At 43.1% G+C, this 20,881-nt stretch overlaps 1 pseudogene across 1 annotated transcript; it reads left to right on the top strand.

Annotated features, from left to right (window-relative positions):
* Window positions 1-15,919: 15,919 nt before the first annotated feature.
* On the top strand, window positions 15,920-16,938 carry LOC308525405 (mas-related G-protein coupled receptor member X1-like; annotated as a pseudogene). Its single transcript has one exon. The product of its transcript is annotated as a mas-related G-protein coupled receptor member X1-like (transcript).
* Window positions 16,939-20,881: the final 3,943 nt, after the last annotated feature.

Raw genomic sequence — 20,881 nt, 5'->3', positions numbered from 1 at the left:
TGGGAGAGCAGCAGGTCATCCACAAAAATCTGTTCTGCCCCTCCCTATAAGCCAGCTGCTTTTATGGGTAGAAAAGCAAAGATTACATGGGAAAGTAAGAATTACAGGCATGGGAAAATGGGCAAGGTATAATGGTTACAGGTTACAGGCAATGCAGTGTATGGGGTGGGGTCGCAGAGGGTGGGTGCCTCTAGGATTAGATTGTTTCAGCCAAATACCCAACACCACAAGATCCATTCCAATGGAGTGTCTTTTTGGAGTGAGTCACCAGCACCCATCCTTGAACAATTTAAGCATATTATAGGCAAAGTTACACCAGGCAAAAAAAACACCCTAATGTACAATATTTACAAGTGCACACAACAGACACACAACCATTTGTGGCTTACCATGCACAGCCAGACAGTGTTGTCTCAACTCTAAGCAGATCAGGCTCAGGTGTGGGGCCAAGGCAAGGACCTTGAGAGGCTGCTTGCAACCAGGAGCTGATCAGGCTCACCAGACTGGGGGTGGAGTGGGGTGGAGGGTGGTAACTGACAACTGACTTCCCCCTTTACAGAGTTACAGAACTCTCAACTTAGGTTTTAGGTGAGATGACAGAGATTGCTGAAGCTGTGGCTGGGACTTAAAACAGGAAAATTCCTGGCAGTGGTTAAAGAGTCCATGCCTCAGCTCCGGGGAACCCCAGTCCAGGCAGCAAGAGGACTCCCCACTTGTGTCCCATCAGAGTCGCCAGATGATGTAATCAGACAACCAAGGGGTCTGGGCTGCCTGTCACTGCTTGAGCCAATTAAGCAGAGACAGGATTGAATCATATATGAGCATTTATTCCAATAATGCTGGCAGTATGGGAGAGCCACAGGTCATCCACAAAAATCTGCTCTGTCCCTCCCCATAAGCCAGTTGCTTATATTGGATAGAAGGACAAAGATTACTTGGGAAAGTAAGAATTACAGGCATGGGAAAGTAGGCACGGTATAATCTTCATAGGTTACAGGCAATGCAGGCTGGGAGGGTTGCAGAGGGCGGGCACCTCTGCTCTACCCCCACCCCCACCCCACCAGATTATAGGCCATAGGGGCTGGGGGTTGCAAAGGACATGCTGGGGGTGCCTCTGGGACTAGATTGTTTCAGCTACGAGGTTGTAAATCTTTCCATAATGGTAGGCAGTTTCGGGAAAGGAGATTGGACTGCATTCCAATGTTAGCTCCCATGTCCCAGGGCATACAACTCTCGGCCAGGTTAGAATGTGCTTTTTCTAATCAGAACAGAAAAATCACGGTTAACAGAGCATGGTTCATATTTCTTATAATTGTAGCTATTCTATTCTGCCTCTAGCACTAGATCTGTAAGAGGACCCTCGCCCAACCATGCTGGCACTCATCAGATTTCCTGCCTCTAGGAATGTGAAAAATAAATGTTTATTGTTTATAAGCAAAAAGAAGAAGGAGGAGGAGGAGAAGGAGGAGGAGGAGGAGGAGGAGGAGGAGGAGGAGGAGGAGGAGGAGGAGGAGGAGGAGGAGAAGAAGAAGAAAGACGGTTTGATGTTTCTTCAGATTCCGAAAAAGCAGCTTTTAAACTGCCAGGTATCAAGAATCTGAACTCTCTTAGCATATCTTATCTGTCTGGCAATGGGCATATGAGGATGCATGTATAAACAAGAGAAACAGACTCCCAGGAGAAAGTGCATGCTGGTGCTGCTATCATTTGAAACCAAATAGAACATAGCTGGCAGCTATTTCTCCTTTTCCTTCTCCCACTGGCATTTGTCACATAAGAATGTCCAAATCTGTAGAGAATTTTATAAAAATTTACTTGAGCAAAACAGGATATACCTGAAGGCAAGATCTCAACAGACTGAGAAAAATGCTTCTCAGAACAACACTTTGCAGTTTCTTATGCATTTGGAATTAAGGAGTGAACAAAGGAAGATTACATGAAGGTGGGATAAAGCAAGGTAGGGATTGGATTAGCAGCAGTTCTCAACCTGTGGGTCGAGACCCCTTTGGGGATCGAACGATCCTTTCACAGGGGTCACCTAAGGCCATCGGAAAACACATATATAATTACATATTGTTTTTGTGATTAATCACTATGCTTTAATTATGTTCAATTTGTAACAATGAAATTGGGGGTCACCACAACATGAGGAACTGTATTAAAGGGTTGCAGCATTAGGAAGGTGGAGAACCACTGGATTAGAGCATTGCCCCGAACACTGAAGAGTCTGGGGTTCAATTCCCAGTCAAGGGCACCGTACCTGGGTCGCAGGTTCCATCCCCACCTGGGTTGGGGTGCCTGTGGGAGGCAATCAATCAATGTCTCTCTCACATCTCTCTCTCTCTCTCTCTCTCTCTCTCTCCTCCAGTCCCCGTTCCTCCCTTCCACTCTCTCTAAAAAAGTCAATGGAAAAAATATCCTCTAGTGAGGATTAACAACAACAACAACAAAAATAAAAAGATTTTAAAAAGAAAAAGGCTGGTTTCCTTTGTCATTCAGATCTGTTTACTTGTCACCTTCTGAGAGAGAATCATCTAATCTAAAATAATCACCTGGTTCTTATGTATAGAACATCAATTTATTTTAATGGTCTATGAAGTATCAATTACTGCTGATACTTTTTAGTTCACAGTTTCTCTTCCACACTAGAATGTAAGCTCAATGACAGCAAGGACTTTGTCACCACGAATTCATCTACATTTAGAGCAGGGCCTGTCACAGAGCAGGAACTTAATAATTGTTCAATGAATGAATAAATTTACTTCCATTTATATTTAATATCCTCTCCTCAGTTAAAAAGACATAGCCAAGCCTCACCTCTTAAAGATTTTAGAAATGAGCATAAATTATGAAAAACAAATGTTATTTAAATGGAATCCCTGCTTTGTAAACCAAGGGTGGGGAGCCTTTGTACTGCCACTGAAGTATCCTAAAAGATTTAGTGGAGAGTTACTACATAAAACATAAAATTAAGTTGCAAACTTTTCAAAGAAGAATTAGCAAGTGTTTCCTTCCTGTGCTTCCCCCTGTCCTCCTCCCGCAGCCTAGGTCTACCACCCCCTTTTGGATGATTCTTCTTCATGTGCTTTAAAAAAGGATATACATTGTGTGCATCATAAAAGGAATATGTGTAGGATATGAATCGGGAAATAGCCAATCTAGGGGGGTAGGGAGGTGAGTGGAGGTGCAGGAGGGTAGAGGAGGGATAAATGGTGATAGAAAAAAATATAAAATAAAATAAAGAAAAGAAAGACAGATGCCTTCTCCCCTAAAAACAGGACCACTTCTATTAAAAAAAAGAAATAGCCTACTCTTTTCTCTTCTCCTCTCCCTCCCTGTAAATACTATGAAGAAAAACAAAATAGCTGTGACAGGCACTTGAAAAAGCAGCTAACATCTTCTGAGAGCTTAATAGGTGCCAAACTCTAAGAGATTTAATGGACTAACTCATTTATGCTTCACAATCACCCTATGGGGAAGGAACAATTGTACTTCTCATTTTATAGATATACAACACAGAGTGGTTAAGTAACTTGCCTGGGTCACACAGCTAATAAGTGATGGAGCAGGGCAACCTGATTCCAGTGCCCAAATTATTAATCATCTACTAGTATCATGCTGACTTAGAGGATGGCATGTCAATGAGTCTGAATGCTTGTCACCACTGTAGTCCTCATTGAGGAGGGTGAGTAAGGAAAAATACATGGGGTGTGGAGGTATATGTCAAAACCACAGGTATTCTTTTTTTGTACCATGGATCCTTTTGGCAGTCAGGTGAAGTTTATAAAGTACTTGTTCAGAATGTTTTTACATACAAAGCTAACATACAATGGAAGTCAGTTACATTGAAATATAGTTCTCAAAATATGAAATTAGCATTTGCTATAATAATAGACATGCTACTTTTTGAAAATATTGATTGATTGATTTGAAAGAGAGAGAGGAAGGGGGAGAAAGAGAGAGAGAGAGACAGAGACAGAAACATCTATTTGTTGTTCCACTTATGCATTCATTGGTTGATTCTTCTATGTGCAGTGACTGGGGTGCAACCTTGGCATATCAGGACGACACTCCAACAAACTGAGCTTCCAGGCCAGGGCACAAAATGTGCTTTTGAATGGACTTAAAACCACTCTTATGTGAACATAGTGCATGACAATTTTAAAAAATATATATTTTTATTGATTTCAGAGAGGAAGGGAGAGGGAGAAAGAGAGAAACATTAATGATGAGAAAGAATCATGGATCAGTTGCCTCCTGCACGCTCCACACTGGGGATCGAGCCCACAACCTGGGCATGTGCCCTGACTGGGAATCAAACCCTGACCTCGTGGTTCATAGGTCGATGCTCAACCCCTGAGCCACGCTGGCTGGGCAATAATTTTTTTTAAAGAAGGGAAAGATGATTATTTGTCTCTCTGCTGAGAATATGGTGTTATTACCTCTCAACAGGGTCTGCATTTTTCTGTATAATTATTGTCAGAAAGCATGGCTGGAGATCAGCTCTTCTTACATTCAGATATTGTTTGTGGTAGGTGTCTTCCAACATTTAACTGATTTACTGAAAAAAGACTTATACAGCACATAAACTATAAAGTTATCTGGAAAGTAATTTTTAAAAACTAATGTATTAATTTCTAAAGCTCAAAGGAAAGAAGTACTATTCATGGAGGATTACTTGAAGGATACATAATACATCCATTTCTCTAGACATTCTAAGTGTTATTTCTGATTTACAGCTGCTAGAATAAACTCTGTAGCTGGATTGCCTCTGGACCCTTGTAGAATTGCTTTTATTGAGTTTCACTTTGGATTTATGCATTAAAGTTAGTTTAAGAGATGGCCCCAGGAATCTTGCTGCTGTAATTATTGTAGGGATATTGCTGAGGACTTTTACCATTATGTCATAGAGTGACTTAATAAAGGAACATTTCTCCAGATCTTATACCAGGAAGCTACATTTCTCTTAAAAACTACTTTGTTTTGATCGCAGGGACATGAAATTTCATAATTGTTTATGTTTTCCTATTGTTTCCTTCCTGGAAGTTCAGAATCAAATATGCAGCCCAGATATAGTTATTGTTTAAAACTGTATTAAAGTGTATAGTGTGCACTTTGATAAGCCAATACGAATAGTTGACTTTATTTTCCTCCTCCTGTTTGCTTTCACTTCTGACCTCCCCACAATCACTTCACCCATTTATTTCCTGTATATTTCTAGAAGTTGCTTCAAATCCTTTTGAGAACACATACACTTCACATATTTGAGAACATATTTGCATATATATGTTTAGAGCGATGCTCAAGTATTTGGAATAACAGGATTTTGAGCTAGAAGTTTGCTTGAATACTATTTTGAGTATTTTTCATAAAAGCAAATCTTGCATTGGAATTTGTTTGTTTTTTCCTTATACTCCATTGCTTCTGATATCTCTCCAACCCACGTGCAAACTCCTCTCCACCCCTGCTTTTTCTTATGCTCTTCCCCACCCCTTCTGCTCCTCATTGCCAAATCTTCCTCCAAGGACTGCAGACCTTGATGTTCTTTCAGCCTGGAATGTTCTTCCTGACTGGCAGCTTCTCAATGGCTCCTCAGAGAGGCTTCCAGACCCCAACTCTCTCTAAAGCTGACCTTTGTCTCCTACCCACCCCACCTCATTGCTCTCCCTCAAGGCGTCCTGCTTTTTTTCTTCATAGCACCACCTTCTGTCTTGTTTTATTATTTCACTCACTATCTGTCTCCTCCTTTAGAGGCTGAACTCTGAGGGGAAGGAAGGACTGTGCTTCATCTAGGTCTTAAGATGAATGAATAAATTGTTCAGCCCAAGAACTGCAAAAAAATCTCTTTCATACGTAAGGATAGGTACCTTTTCTGAACTCCTGAATTTACTCCTGACTACAATCCCTCACCACATTTAAAGGCTTCGAATCCTCTTTGTTTCATGTTTTATGATGGATTTCCTCAGCCACATGGTGAGTTTTTAATTATTTGGCTAATGCTTAGAAGAACACTGAAGGTACAGCTAGTAGTGTCTGGATTTCAGCAAGGACTTTAACTGGTCTCTTGTGATGTTCATGAGGGCAATGATGACAGAAGGGCAAGAGAAGGAGGCAGAAAGGAAGCTTATATGTATTGAAAACTGCTGAGATTAGGCAAGACAGGAACCAGTGAATGCAAGTGATAGGAGGTGGAATTGGCTCACTTCTCAAACAATGAGGGTAACCCCAAAATAGAATGTTTCCTTGGAAGGGTTATTGAGGACATTTCATTTTCCAGATATAGTTCTGGGCACTAGGAATAGAGCACAAACAAGATCTGGTCCTTGTTCTCATTGACAGGCTAATGAAGGCTGGAAGGAATCCATTTCAGAAATGTTCTATTAGTCCTGGAATTGTGGATTCCAGCCCTGGGCAGAAACCAGATTCAGAGGGGGAATGGCAAAGCATATGAACATTTGTTGAGAGCTTACTATATACCATGCACCATTAGGAGGGCTGTACACAGCCTCCGCATTTCCTTAAGACCCAAAGGAACTTGAGGGCAGGAGCATTGTAGTGTTCTTGGGTCCCCCAGGGTGCTGAGTGTGACTGTGCACATAAGAGACACTTGGTATTCAATTGATTAGCAATCAAGTGCTTCAATGGTAATGAGAAGCTAGTAGCATTCTTATGCCCTTAATGCAGAAGGTAAGATAAAAATTAATACCCCTGACTGTGAAGCATCCATCTTATATAAAAACTGCTGTTTGAAATTTTAACCTTGCTGTTTTGGCTTCTGTAAATGCTTGCTTGCTTAAATAATAAGGAAAATAAGACTACTCCCATTTCAGAGAGGCCATAAACCTTCCCCAGATGAAGTTATCAGTGCTGGCGTCAGGCCAAGCCTTTGGTCGAGGTCTCAAAGCCCCAGCACATAGGGCACTTTAAGAACTTGCAAAGGGGACCGGAAAAACCCCATATTTGGGAGATAAGGAAGGTAAAAAGATATAAATAGGGAAAATTCCTCCATGTTGGGGCCCAGAATTTGAAATACAGTTTTCTCTCGGCCCGTGTGTAATAATAATAATAATAATAATAATAATAATAATAAAGTGTAACTCCATCTCTCTAAGCGTTGCTTGGTTCTTCTCCAGTGTTCTGTAACAACTGGGTAGTTCAGTTGGTTAGAGCATCATCCAGATATGCCAAAGTTTTGGGTTTAATCTCTAGTCTGGGCACGTATAAAAAGCAACCAATGAATGCATAAATAAGTGGAACAACAAATTGATCTCTCTCTCTCTCTTTCCCAAATAAAAAAATAAAAATATTTTTAAAATTAATAACACAAAAACAAACTAAATTATTTGCCAGGGGCCCCTTTTTGCAGTTGTCATCAAAGCTGGATTTATTCTCAGGACTTTCTGGCCTGTAGTCCTTAATGTGGATTTCATACCTCTCCCTCCATGTATATGAGGTAACTGCAATTGTTATGTAGCCAGTCATTGTAGGAATTCTGGAATATCATAGCTACAACTATGCCATCTATAATAAGAAGTTTGATGAAAGGCTCTAGATCAGCGGTTCTCAACCTGTGGGTCGCGACCCCTTTGGGGGTCAAACGACCCTTTCACAGGGGTCGCCTAAGACCATCGGAAAACACATATATAATTACATATTGTTTTTGTGATTAATCACTATGCTTCAATTTGTAACAATGAAATTGGGGGTCACCACAACATGAGGAACTGTATTAAAGGGTTGCGGCATTAGGAAGATTAAGAACCACTACTCTAGATACTATTTTACTTTATTTATTTTTTAAAATATATTTTTATTGATTTCAGAGAGGAAGGGAGAGGGAGAGAGAGATAGAAACATTAATGATGAGAGAGAATCATTGATCAGCTGCCTCCTGCACGCCCCCTACTGGGGATCGAGCCTGCAACCCGGGCATGTGCCCTTGGCTGGAGTGGAACCTAGGATCCTTCAGTTCACAGGCTGACGCTCTATCCACTGAGCCAAACCAGCTAGGGCTAGATACTAATTTAAATATGCTACAAGTTTTGCTTCCTCTGCCTTTCCATAAATGGATTCCATTTACCCATTTATCCAGACAAATTTGAATTCTTACTTTGCCTGCTGGTCTGGGGGAAGCGGGGACACAGGCAGAGTAGGAAAGGGTTAGACTAGCTGTCAGTGATGGGGAAGCTAACAGGAGAGAGCAGGCCCCCTGGGGGAGGAACAGGTCTTTGAACTGGATCTTGAAAGTCAGTTAGCATTCCTCAATCAGTTGGAACTGGCATTCAAGATTGTGGGAATAATATGAGCAAATAATAGGTGCAGTGTGTTTGTAGATTTATAGATAGGAGAGGAGCATGGTTGAGGGTAGGTAAGGTAATTCTAGAAAGTGTGATTTATTTCAACAATGTTGGATAATAGCTAACCATAATAATTAATATTTGTGTTAAACAAATAAATATCTAAAATTCAACAAACACTGATATAGCATTTAATATGTTCCAAAGCAGTTTTAAGCACTTTACAAGCATTAACTAACTTAATCTTCACACAATCTGATTATTATCCCCATTTCCAAATGAAGAAACTGAGGAAAACTGAGTTTGAGTAACTTGCCCAAGGTCATGCAACTTGAGAGAGGCGGAGCCAGCATTTGAACCCTGACAGTCTGGCTCTAGAGCAGCAGTTCTCAACCTGTGGGTCGAGACCCCTTTGGGGGTCGAACGACCCTTTCACAGGGGTCGCCTAAGATCATCGGAAAACACATATATAATTACATATTGTTTTGTGATTAATCACTATGCTTTAATTACGTTCAATTTGTAACAATGAAAATACATCCTGCATATCAGATATTTACATTACAATTCATAACAGTAGCAACATTACAGTTATGAAGTAGCAACGAAAATAATTTTATGGTTGGGGTCACCACAACATGAGGAACTGTATTAAAGGGTCGCGGCATTAGGAAGGTGGAGAACCGCTGCTCTAGAGTCTCTGTTACTGATCTAAATATTTGATTTTCCTTATCTCCCTTGATTCTCACAACTCTGAAGTTGATGATACCATTATACCCATTTTATAGATGAGGAAAGGAACAAGGTTAAGTAATTTGCCCAAGCTCACACAACCAGTAAGCAATGATGAAAGGATTACACCCAAGCAGTCTGACATCAGAGTTTTTGTGATTGGTTTGTTTGCTAGTTATCTTTTCTTATTTTTTTTTAAAGTTGATATGCATTCAAAATGGTTCAAAATTCAGAAGGTCTAAAACAGTATACAATGAAAACTTTTTTCATATCTGTTACCAGCTACCCAGTTTTCTCTCTGAAACCAATGCTGGTTGGGCCTCACCAGTGCACTGAAAGGTTGCCGGTTTGATTCCTGGTCAGGGCACATGCCCAGTAGGGGACCTGCAGGAGGCAGCTGATTGGATGTTCCTCTCTTCCCACTCCTTATAAAAATCAATTTAAAAAGTATATGTTATTTCCTCTGTACTATCATACAAACTGTATACTACACACACTGTTTTGCATTTGCTTTTGAAACATAATGAGATATCTTCTGAATGGCTGCATAGTATTTCTGGGTATGGATGTACTATATTTTGTTTAACCAGGCCCTTATTGTCAGGTGGTTTTCAGTCTTTTGTGATTATAAAAAATAAACGGCAATGAATAAAAACTCTTGTGTACATGTTATTCCCCACCTGTGTGAGTCTACCTACAGGATAAATTCCTAGAATATATTTGCTGGTCAAAGATATCTGTCTCTTGATAGAAGTTGTCAAATTGCTCTCTGTAGAGGCAGTACTGATGTATACCCCCTCATATAAGAGAGCATCTGTTTCTCCATTCCTTCACCATCACAGCGTGTCAAGTGAAAAAGTGTTATCTTAGTGCAGGTTTAATTTGCATTTCTCTCACTATGAGTGAGACTGAACATCATTTCATGTGTTTAAGAATTTAAGAATCAAAAAAAGAATTTAAGAATCATTCAACTTTTGTGTGTGTGTGTGTGTGTGGACCATTTGATCACAACCTTTGTCCATTTTTCTATTGGGGTTGTTGATTGTGTGTGTGTATGTATTTGTGAATATATGTATTTGTGTGTGCGTGTGTGTGTGTGTGTGTGTGTGTGTGTGTGTGTGAGCTCCTGGCCCAAAGTCTACCTGTGATTTTTCAGGCCAAACTGTGGGCAGTTTATGAAGGCTTTACTTGGCAGGCCTCACCGGGCAAAGCTGTTCCCACTAGACTTAATGCACACTGTAGTCTCTGAAGGGAGCTTTGGTCAAGGACTCAGGCCCCTTGTAAGCAGGCTATGGTCTTAAGCATATCTGCATTTCTAGACCAGGAGCCTTACTTGGAGGTCTCTTTATTTAGGACTTTACTCAGGGGCCTCTACTGGAGCCTCCTTATTGGTGGGGGAGAAAGGAGGGAGAAATCTTGAAGACACTTTTGAGCTGTCATTTAAACATCCACCCCACTGAACCCCCATATCTGTGCTGATCCACCTGACTTGTGATATGCCATGAGTGTCAGAAACTTTGTTGTTTGAGATTATATCAGTAAAAAGGAAATACCTTACTTTTGCCAAGAGGTTTTAAGTCACTTTGATACAGAGAGTCTGCCTTGATTTCCGCTGTAGGTGAGGAGTTTCAGATAATTTCTGTCTATAACATTCCGTAGATTAACTTTTGTAATATTCCAGGAAGCAGGCCCCTTGGTCCATTAGCAGTCCAAATTTGATGGAAACCTATGACAGATAGCTCTGCTTCACTGTGAGCTCATCAAAACACTGCTTCCCTCAATTACACCTAAAAGTGTGCCTTTTGCTCAAATCCTTTAATGAGTCTATAGTTTCCTCTGTTTGGTGAGATGCCCCATAGCTTCTATAGTGTGCAGTCTCCCTCATAGTAAGAGGTCAGAGCCTTTTGTCTTGTCCCTGGTGGTCTTGGGCTGACTGGGCTAGGAGAGATTCGAATCCAGGTTTACCTATAGCAGAGTTTAGTGTTGAAATGCCAAGCTAAACCAAAAATTATCTAACTTTTATGTCACATACACTCTCAATGACCTTCAGCCAAAGACCTAGGAATATTCCTGTATTTGAACAAGTTTGGTTTATAACTCATTGCAGTGGGAGAGAACATATACCATGGGGAACCTCGGGGCATCTTAGGAAGAAGGTGTTAGAAAGGACTCACTTAGGACTTGAGCTTTGGTTGGGTGATATTGAGGAAGGTACAAAGAAGAGGGGGGTACACTCTGGATTGGGTGCTGTTAGAAAGTGGGGACAATTTTATCAATAAATCCTATCTGTAGGAAGGAAAGACTAGAGTGAGGCTAAAGCTATAATTGGCAAAGTGGCATCAGTCACATTAGCCAGGATAGCAAGATGTGTGGAATTTTATGGCTTGAAAAATGTTCACATTTTGTCTGTATTCAGACATGATTATGGAGTGGTCTTGTTTTTGTCTAGATCCATTATGGTCACAGAGTGGCCTTGCTTGATGTTGATGTGCTGTGAAATAGTTCATATGAAATAGAACATCAACACTGAGCTGTGAGTGCCAGGCCAGCTCAAAGCAACTCCAAGGCCCAGCAGCTGGTAGTGCCAGGTCAGCAACTGGATGTCAGGAGCTGCTTTTGTTTTTCTCAATATCTACCTATATGTACTGTGCACACGTGTGCGTATGCACATCTCTTAAATTTGTAACTCTAAAATTCTAACAAAAGCAAGCCAATATTTGCCATGCTTTCCATTTAATTAGGAGTGCATATATATTTATGGCTTGGGCATGGGCTATATTTTGTTTTGGTTATGTATTTATTTATTTCTTTTATTGAATATGAAATACATTCACATGGTTTAAATTTTTTTTAAGTGTACAGAGAAAAGTCTCCTTTCTGTCCCTCATCTGCTCAATTCCCACATTCTCTGATAGGTAACTGCTATTATTAGTTTCTTGTGTATCTTTCCAGAGGTACTCTTTATATAGGTAATACATAGGAATGTGAACATATTCTCCTTCTTGTGTTTCTTTTATAAACAGATAAACATGGAGTTTTGCATATATCAAGTATGCATTTTATAGCAAAGTCACTCAATCATTCTCCTATTATTTATATAAAGACTACCTCTGGAAAGATACACAAGAAACTAATAATAGCTTCTGGCTGAGCGGCACTCCCCATGTGGGAGTGCACTGACCACCAGGGGGCAGCTCCTGCGTTGAGTGAGATTGGGCCAAAACCAGCTCTCTGACATCCCCAGAGGGGTCCTGGACTGTGAGAGGGTGCAGGCCAGGACAAGGGACCCCACCAGTGCACAATCAGGGCTGGGGAAGGACCTCAGGAGGGTTCCAGGGCATGTCTGGCCCATCTCGCTCAGTCCTGATCAGCCCGACCCCAGCAACAATCTAACCTACCAGTCAGAGTGTCTGCCTCCTGGTGGTCAGAGCACATCATAGCAAGTGGTTGAGCAGCCTTAGCATATGATTAGCATATTATGCTTTGATTGGTTGAACGGATGCCTGGACGACTGGAAACTTAGCATATTAGGCTTTTATTATATAGGACTAGAGGCCCAGTGCATGAAAATTCATGCACTGGAAGGGGAATTCCTCACCCCGGCCTGCCTCCTCTCACAGCCCAGGAGCTCTCAGGGGTGGGAGGCGACCCGGTGATCAGGGGAAGGTGATGACCCCATCACATCTCTGCTGCTGCCACTGCCGGCAGCGCAAGCCTCGGCCAGCCCTGGTTACCTGAGCCTTGGGTGGCCCTGGGCTGCTGGGCAGCCAACACCTGAGGCTTGCCTGTACCTTGGGAGTCAGCTGGGCAGCCACCATTCGAGCCTTGCCTGCACTTCGTGCGGGCCCTGGGTGGCTGGGGGACTGAGGGGATTGGGGGTCTCCATAGACAGGCACGCAAAGCGGCCGGGCCCGCCTGGGGGTAGGCCTGGCCTTGCCGTGCACCTGTCACCCTGGCGGAGCTGAGGGGACTGGGCACCGCCATCTTGTGCCTGTGGGCCCGCCTTTTGAGGGCGGGGCAGTCAATTAGCATATTCCCTCCTTATTGGCTGTGGGCACCGCCATCTTTGCAACAGCATTAGGATCAATTAGCATATTCCCTCTTTATTAGATAGGATGTTTCTATCTCTTTCTCCCTCTGCCTTTCTCTGTCTGAAAGTCAATAAAAACATATTAAAACTAGACAACAACAAAAAATTCTCAAGGAATTCTGTCAAGCTGGGGGGTGGGGTGGGGTGGGGTGGGGTGGGAAGGTGTGCCAGAGACATACAGAGAGAAACTGGGTTGTGTGGCTTCAGGAAGAGGGCTGGAGGGATGCCCCCACTGTCCCTGTGTTGAGCCCTCTCCCCACATGGCCAAATCAGAGCCTGCATTATCCTAGTGAACTCCACTAGCTCCACCCTGATGACTCCCTGAGACCCACTCTCCAGTCAAAATGGTCTGGGCAGGTGGTGGCTGGACTCTGTGTACCCTGAGACTTTTGCTGAATCTGTATTATCCTGGTGAACACCATTTACCCCAACCTGGTGATTCCCTGAGACCCTGAAATATTCTCCCTTGTCTTACCTAGGCCAGGTAGGTGGCTTCAGGGGATTCACAAGCTTCTTGAAATGAAATGCAAAATTCTGTGTATGTGTATGTGTGCTTTCTCTGAGGGAGAAAGTTCAGAGATTTAATCAACTTCTCAAAGGGATGTGGGATGCTGAAATTCCAAGTCCAAAAGGATTTTTTTAACCCCTTAAAGCCTTACTGATCTTTCCCCTTTGGGTAATAGAAGGTGTCCCAAAAAATGTATACACACACTTTGAAAAATTTTAAAGGCAGTGTTCATTAAAATACATTTCATTTTCAAAATTGAGCTAGCTAACAGCTGTTAAAGTGCACGGGATCACTATGGGCAGTGACAGGATCCAATTTAAACATTCTTCACAGGGAGGGGGACCAGATGGGTAAAATGGAGAGAGGAAGAGATAAGTCATTGGACTCAGGACAAGTGAGAAGCATCTCGTGAGGCCCTTGTCTCACATCTCCAGAATCTCACTTGCCAGTGCCCCTTGTGCAGGAAGTCACAGGGGATGCCCAGCATCTAGATAAGCCTCTCTTGGTCATCAGGTTCCACTCCTGCTCCTACAGACACCTCCTATCCAGGGGTAGGAGAGCATTCTCTGGTGCTTGGCACTCCCTGGAAAGCTCCTCTTTTTCTACTCACCACCTTCAACTAGAAGATGGTGCTCAGGTAAGAGTCGGCTCAGAACTACCTTCTCTCAAAGGCAGTTTTGTTTTCTCCCTCTTAGTCCACATGGTCACGACTGCATCTTGGGGTGGAGTGTGCAAGGAACCATGGACTCCCATGAAGGAGAGTCCAGAGACATGAAGCTCCGTCAGGGAAGCTGTGGGTGCTGGTAGCTTAGGCTGTGAGGGACACAGGTTCTTTCAGCTTCACAGACATTGTTTTCAAACCTGAATTGTTGTTAATAACTCAGCTTGCACACATTAGCTTCTGTTCCATGGATTTTATTGTTTGTTTGTTATATGTTTGTATCTTTCTTGTTCCAGCAAAAACACAGAGCACAAACTAATGAGTAATTGAAGAGAGTTTAATATAGGGACTATGTACAAAGGGGTGAGCAGGAGTAAGGGAAATTGATGAAGATGGAGAGGTCCCTAAAGATAAGTCATAATAGGGAGCTACTGCTGAAGGGTAAAGGGAAAGATAAGTGACCAGAATACAGCGAGGGATATGGCTCTAGCGGTGGTTGTCATTTTGACCATAAGAAAGGCAACCATTCAGGGGCTATCTATTTCCTTAGGTAGAGTAACACCACCGTGGCCAACTCACAGCCTGACATCAGAGAGCCAGGGAATTCAAACCTGCCCTCCTCCTGCCCTCCAACCAACTGCCAGTGTCTCTCCTTCCTGAGAGCAACCAGGACACTGCGGAAAAGGGGTCCAGTGGTGAGGGAAAGAGGCATGTCTCCCAGGATGCAGAGGAGGGTAGAGAATCTGGAAATGAGATTTGATGTCAAATGAAGAAAACCCATCTCTTCTTATCATCTCCCAATAGTTGGTTTACCTGGTCTCTCTCTCTCTCTCTCTCTCTCTCTCTCTCTCTCTCTCTCTCTTTCTCTCTCTCTCTCTCTGACTCTTTGCACCTCTCTATTGGGTGTCACTTTTTGGAATAATATCTCACTATCATCAAAAATGCCTTGATAATAAAATATAGTTTGTTTGGTGTGTGTTTTTTAAAGTGGGAGTACACTGTTAACCATAAGTATTTTATATTTATTATTTTGGCTGCTTTAGGAAGAAATCCATTATAAGAGTGAATTAAACTGTGTCCCACTAGACACACCACTGTTGAGGGAAAAGTACCTCCTGTCCTCATAGGGATGACACACTCAGCCATTTCCAACACAAGAGGACAGATCATACTCATACCCCTCATAGCAAGAGATTGTGTTCCATTTATAACCCAAAATCACGATCTTCTTTCTGTAGGATGGACATTCTCAGTCACTGAGAAAACCCAGAGGTCATGGCTGGGACTTTCAACTTTGAGCCCTTGAAAGGAAATCTCAGCCGCAGGGCAGAAGCAATGGTGAGCTCCGAGTCCTGCTGTCATCCCACATTACCTGTCGAGACAATGCTCCTCCTGCCTCTGGAAGACATGACATGGTCTCCGACTATGAGTGGAGGTATTTGGACTACAGAATATTCCCATGTCAGAAGAAGGTCCATGTTGCGTAGAGAGATCCCCGAATCTGGAGTCAGAGAGAACTGGGTTTGAATCCAGGTTCCAGGACTCCAAGGCGGTGATGCCTTTGGTATCGTAATCTCTGTAACACAGACAGTAATTCCCAGGTAGCGGGGTGGCCATGAGACTCACTGATCATGCACCAGGTGCTCAAGTCTTGTTTCTGTTCCAGTGGCACCAGTGGAGGGTTCCTGAGCATGAATCCATCTGTCACAGCCTGGAGCAGCGAACTCACATCAATAAGTGGAAGAGAACAAGCTTTAAACACAGAGTTCCTAATCCTGGAATTACTGACAGCCATCGTGGCCCTGCTGGGGCAGGCAGGGAACCTCTGGCTCCTGGGCTTCCCCATGCGCAGGAACGCCTTTTCAATCTATATCCTCAACCTGACGGGAGCCGACTCCCTCTTCCTCTGCTGCCAGATTATACATTCCCTATGTTCAATTTTGTCCCCATTGAAATATGCAGATTTGTCATCGCTGTGTCCGTGTTTGCCTACATCTCAGGCCTGAGCTTTCTCAGCGCCATCAGCACGGAGCGCTGCCTGTCTGTCCTGTGGCCCATCTGGTACCGCTGCTGCCGCCCCAGACCCCTGTCAGCCGTCACATGTGCCCTGCTGTGGTCCCTGTCCCTACTGCTGAGCATCCTGGATAAAAAATTCTGTATCATTCCGATGAATTTTTTAAGCCTTTCCATGTATCGGGTATTTTATTTCATCACTGTGTCATGGCTGATTTTGTTATTTGTGCTTCTCTCTGGGTCCAGCCTGGCCCTGATGACCAGACTGCTGTGTGGCTCCAACCGGGTGCCGCCCACCAGGCTCTATGTGACCATCGTGCTCACGGTGCTGGTCTTCCTCCTCTGCGGCCTGCCCTTCGGCATCCACCGGTTCCTCTTATTCTGGCTTGAAAAATATTTTGATGCCTTCCTTCATCTTTACAAATTTGTAGTACCCATGTCCTGTGTCAACAGCTGTGCCAACCCCATCATTTACTACTTCGTTGGCTCCTTCAGGCAGCGATGGTGGAAGCGGAGACACACCCTGAGGCTGGTTCTCCAGAGGGCGCTGCAGGACACTCCTGAGGTGGATGAACCTGGAGAAAGCCTTCCTGGGGAAACCCTGGCCATGTCGGGAAGCAGTCTGGGGCAGGGATGAAAGCCTCTGTCCTGATCAGTCGGAAGTAACTTCCAGACTCAATATTGCCCTGCCAGGCTTGGAAAGTATCTAGTCTTCTCTCAGACTCAGCCTCAGAATGTGTCAGTGATTCCCCAAGCTATTCAAATAGGTTCTTTTTTAACCTGGCTGTTCTAGTTTTTCTCAGAGAAAGCATTCGTCTGAAAGTTATACCTCTCCATCGTCCTTGGCATTATCAATAAATTTCTTATGTGATCTGAATTTCTTTTTGAATGTTTTTTCTTTACAATCTTCATTGCAACAGAAAGAATCTCTGTCTGAATCAGACAAATCCAAGTCTGAAGTCCTGGATCTGCCGCTCTTCTCTCCAAGCCTCAGTTAATTCCTCTGCAAAATGTGGTTGAAATCATCTGCTTGTAGGATCATAGTGGGGAATAAATAAGAAAATGGATGAAAAGGACTCAGCCAGGTGCCAAATATGACTAAATATTTCATAAACATCAGCTGTTAATATTCATGAAGCCTCTAATATATTATTGGCTTGGAGGCAATATATAGTAAGTTAAAAAAAAAAAAAAAAAAAGGAAAGAAGAATCCTTGTCCAAATCCATAAACTGATGTTCTGAAATTTTTCTACTGGATTGGGTAGAAAAAGAAGATTCCTTATTTTTCTCTCAGACTATATGCCCTTTAAATTCATGTTTAGTGCTGTGATTGGAGGCATTCTATATGTAAAAAGCTAGAATAAATGAGTCGGCCTACTTCTAATCTCATTGGGTTCTTTGGGTTTAGGGAAAATATTCTTAGAGTCTCTACTGCATAAGTGCAGTCCAGGAAATTGGGCTTGTGAAAGTCCTCCAGTGGCATTTGTCTACAGCATGGTGACAAGTTGCTTTGGGTTGTAGTAAAGAAAACCATGGCCTTTACCTTTGAGAAATGATGAGTGGTTATAGCTCTCACCTTGACCAGGGTAGAGTGTAGCACTGTATCCCACCAATTCCAATGTGGTCATTGTAACCTCAGGGTCAATTTTAAAATAGAAATTATCTTGGAAAACAATTATTAGTAGCATGCAGATAGTAGTTTTGGAATAGTCTGTACGCTTCGAGATTTTGTACAGATTATTGTGGATGTGAATTGTAGTCAGTTTCATGGCCAGTCCTCATGAGTTGATAACATCTGATCCTGCCCTACTCATGTCATTGTATTGGTAGAAACTTAGGTTCCTTCTAGAATTCTGGACTATTCTCTGACACTGGTTACTCATTCCTCAGAGAACTCAGGCAGACGTGGAGGGTTTGCTACAACAATGTGACAACAGTCAGGGCTGTCTGTTCACACACAGTGAGGCTGCCCCCTATATTTACACTCAGAGAGAGGAATTCACAAATGAATGCTGAGTGCTCCAGAGACACTACAGGTAGCTGTGAAAATGATACTAACTACAGTTTTCCATTTTTCGAACCAAATATATCCATCAGAACTAGGTTTCCCAACGTTTGATCCAATGTTCTTTCCAGTTCATCACTTTCTGATTCTGTGTCCTACAAGCGCCCCCTTCATTTCCAGATGCTGTACTAGGCTTGGCTATAGGTAAGGGGTCCCTCAGCTGGATGACAGGGTGGTGGAAGAAGGTAGGAAGATAGTGCATGTAGTCTATGCACCAGACTGAGTGCTTTGAAGTGATGCCACCAACTTACACTGAGAGTGCTTAAGAGATTCAGCCCTGTGAGTCTTATGATCCTTTCAAATGTACAGCTTTGAGGAACCCTGTAGGAAAATTTCATCTCATTTTTTTGAGCCAAAGACTGTTCGGTTTCACCTGGGCAACTGGTTATTTTTATGTCAGTGGCATTCCTCTTCGTGTTGGCTGCAAGAAAACTTAGAGCTTCTGGATGCTCAAGCCCAGCCATTGCAGCCACAATGAACACATGTGGCCCCAACCTTCCTCTATAGATCACTTATAACATTGTCCCAGAGTGTCTGGTTTGTATGTCTCCCTCTTCCACCACACTGTGAGGTCTTGAGGAACAGATAGCATGCCTTTGAAAGCCCAGTGATGGTCTTGGCCTGCAATTTAGAAGACATTAAGCAACAATTTTTCTCAAGCAGCTCCTGCCTGATAATCATGATGTTTTCCTGAAAAGACTGCCTGAAGAAAAAAAAAGGAAAAAGAAGAGACTGACTCTGTCACGGTCTCACTGAAGCTCCTGCAGGCATCTCCCACTCAAGGTAACAGAACGTGTTCTCTGGAATCGGTCAATAGGAGGAAGGCGCTTACCTTTCTTCGCAGTTCTCATTGCTGCTTCCAGGGAGAAGCATGGAGGGGAGGAAAGAGTCTGCTCATGTGTGTTCACTACCCCAGTCAAGTCTCCTTCCATTGCCATTTATGCCCCCTATGTCATCTTCTACCTACACCCACCCCCCTCTCAGTGGAGCTCAATTACCCTTTGCCATCATCTGTAAGTTTTAACATTATTTTTTCATGTCTAAGAAGCAAAGATTATCTAGGAACTGAGTTGGTCAATTCTTATTTGTTGTTAGGGTTCTTTCTAGGTAATGGGCAGAAGATATAGAAATATATTATTTATACATAATATGTAAAAATTTATTTTATATATTTTAGTTTTGTGTCCAAATATGCATTGTATTTATATTTTCAGTTTCTTGTTTGATTTGCTGATGGCCTTATTCATAAAAAATTTACTTTTTAATCGTTTTCTAATCAATATATTCATCTATGACCTTGGCGTTTTGCTCATGGTTTGGAAAACGTTCTCCAAACAAGGTTACAAAAGAAATTGCCCCATTCCTTTCTAATTCCATATTATTTCTTTATACATATGTAAATGTACAAACCTCTTAAATGTAACAGGGTATAAGACACGGAATTTCATATGGATTTACATTTGATTCCCTGAGACTTGCCATCTATCTCTCTACCTGTTTGTATATTAACACAACATTGCTGTTTACACTGATGGTATAGAATAGCCTCTAATATCTGTTAAGGCTGATCAGTCTTCATTGATTCCTGTTTTCTCTAGAAGTGGCCAGGTTTAATTTAGAGTATTGTGTCATACTATCTAGTAATAGACAAACATGGTAATTAACCATACCTCCAACACGCTTCCCATTGGCTAATCAGGGTGATATGCAAATTAACTGCCAACCAAGATGGCGGCCAGCAGCCAGGTAGCTGAAGCGAACAGGAGGCTTGCTTGCTCCAGTGAAGGAGGAAACCAAGGTTCCCCACCTGCCGCTGCCGGCCTCTGAGCTGCAGTTTCAGAAACATTGTTGCAATTATAGACACTAAACAATCCCCAGAAACACGCTTTCAGCCTTCAGAGCTGAAGCGAGCAGGACTGAAACAATGTTTCAATTATAGAACCCAAACAAACCCAGATCCCTGCTTTCAGCAGCTGAGGTCTCAGAGCTGGAGCTGAGCCTCAGAGCTAAAGCCAGCTCTCAGCTCCAGTGACAGCCATAGAAGGTAAATAAATCCCAGAATAAAAAGAAAAAGGAAAAAAGGAGAGGTTGGGAGCTTCAGTTGCCCGCCAGCGTGAAAACAGCCCTCAGCCCTTCACCCAGGCTGGCCAGGCACCCCAGTGGGGACCCCCACCCTGAAGCAACAAGATGGTGGCTAATTTGCATACTGAAGGCGGGCGGCAGCAGGCAAGGCTGTCTGCAGTCCAGGACCTGGATCTGTGACCCTGCCAGGCAGGGGGCAGTGCTTGAGGCTGTCCGCTGTCCCGGGACCTGGATCTGTGACCCTGCTGGGCGGGGGGCAGTGCTTGAGTCTGTCCACTGTCCCGGGACCCGGATCTGTGACCCTGCCGGGCGGGGGGCAGTGCTTGAGGTTGTCCGCTGTCCCGGGACCTGGATCTGTGACCCTGCCAGGCGGGGGGCAGTGCTTGAGTCTGTCCACTGTCTGGGACCCGGATCTGTGACCTGGCGGGTGGGG

This window comes from Myotis nattereri (genome assembly GCF_964212035.1).
Source record: "Myotis nattereri genome assembly, chromosome: 9".
Taxonomy (NCBI): Eukaryota; Metazoa; Chordata; class Mammalia; order Chiroptera; family Vespertilionidae; genus Myotis; species Myotis nattereri.
This window is presented reverse-complemented; position numbering and strand designations above follow the sequence as displayed.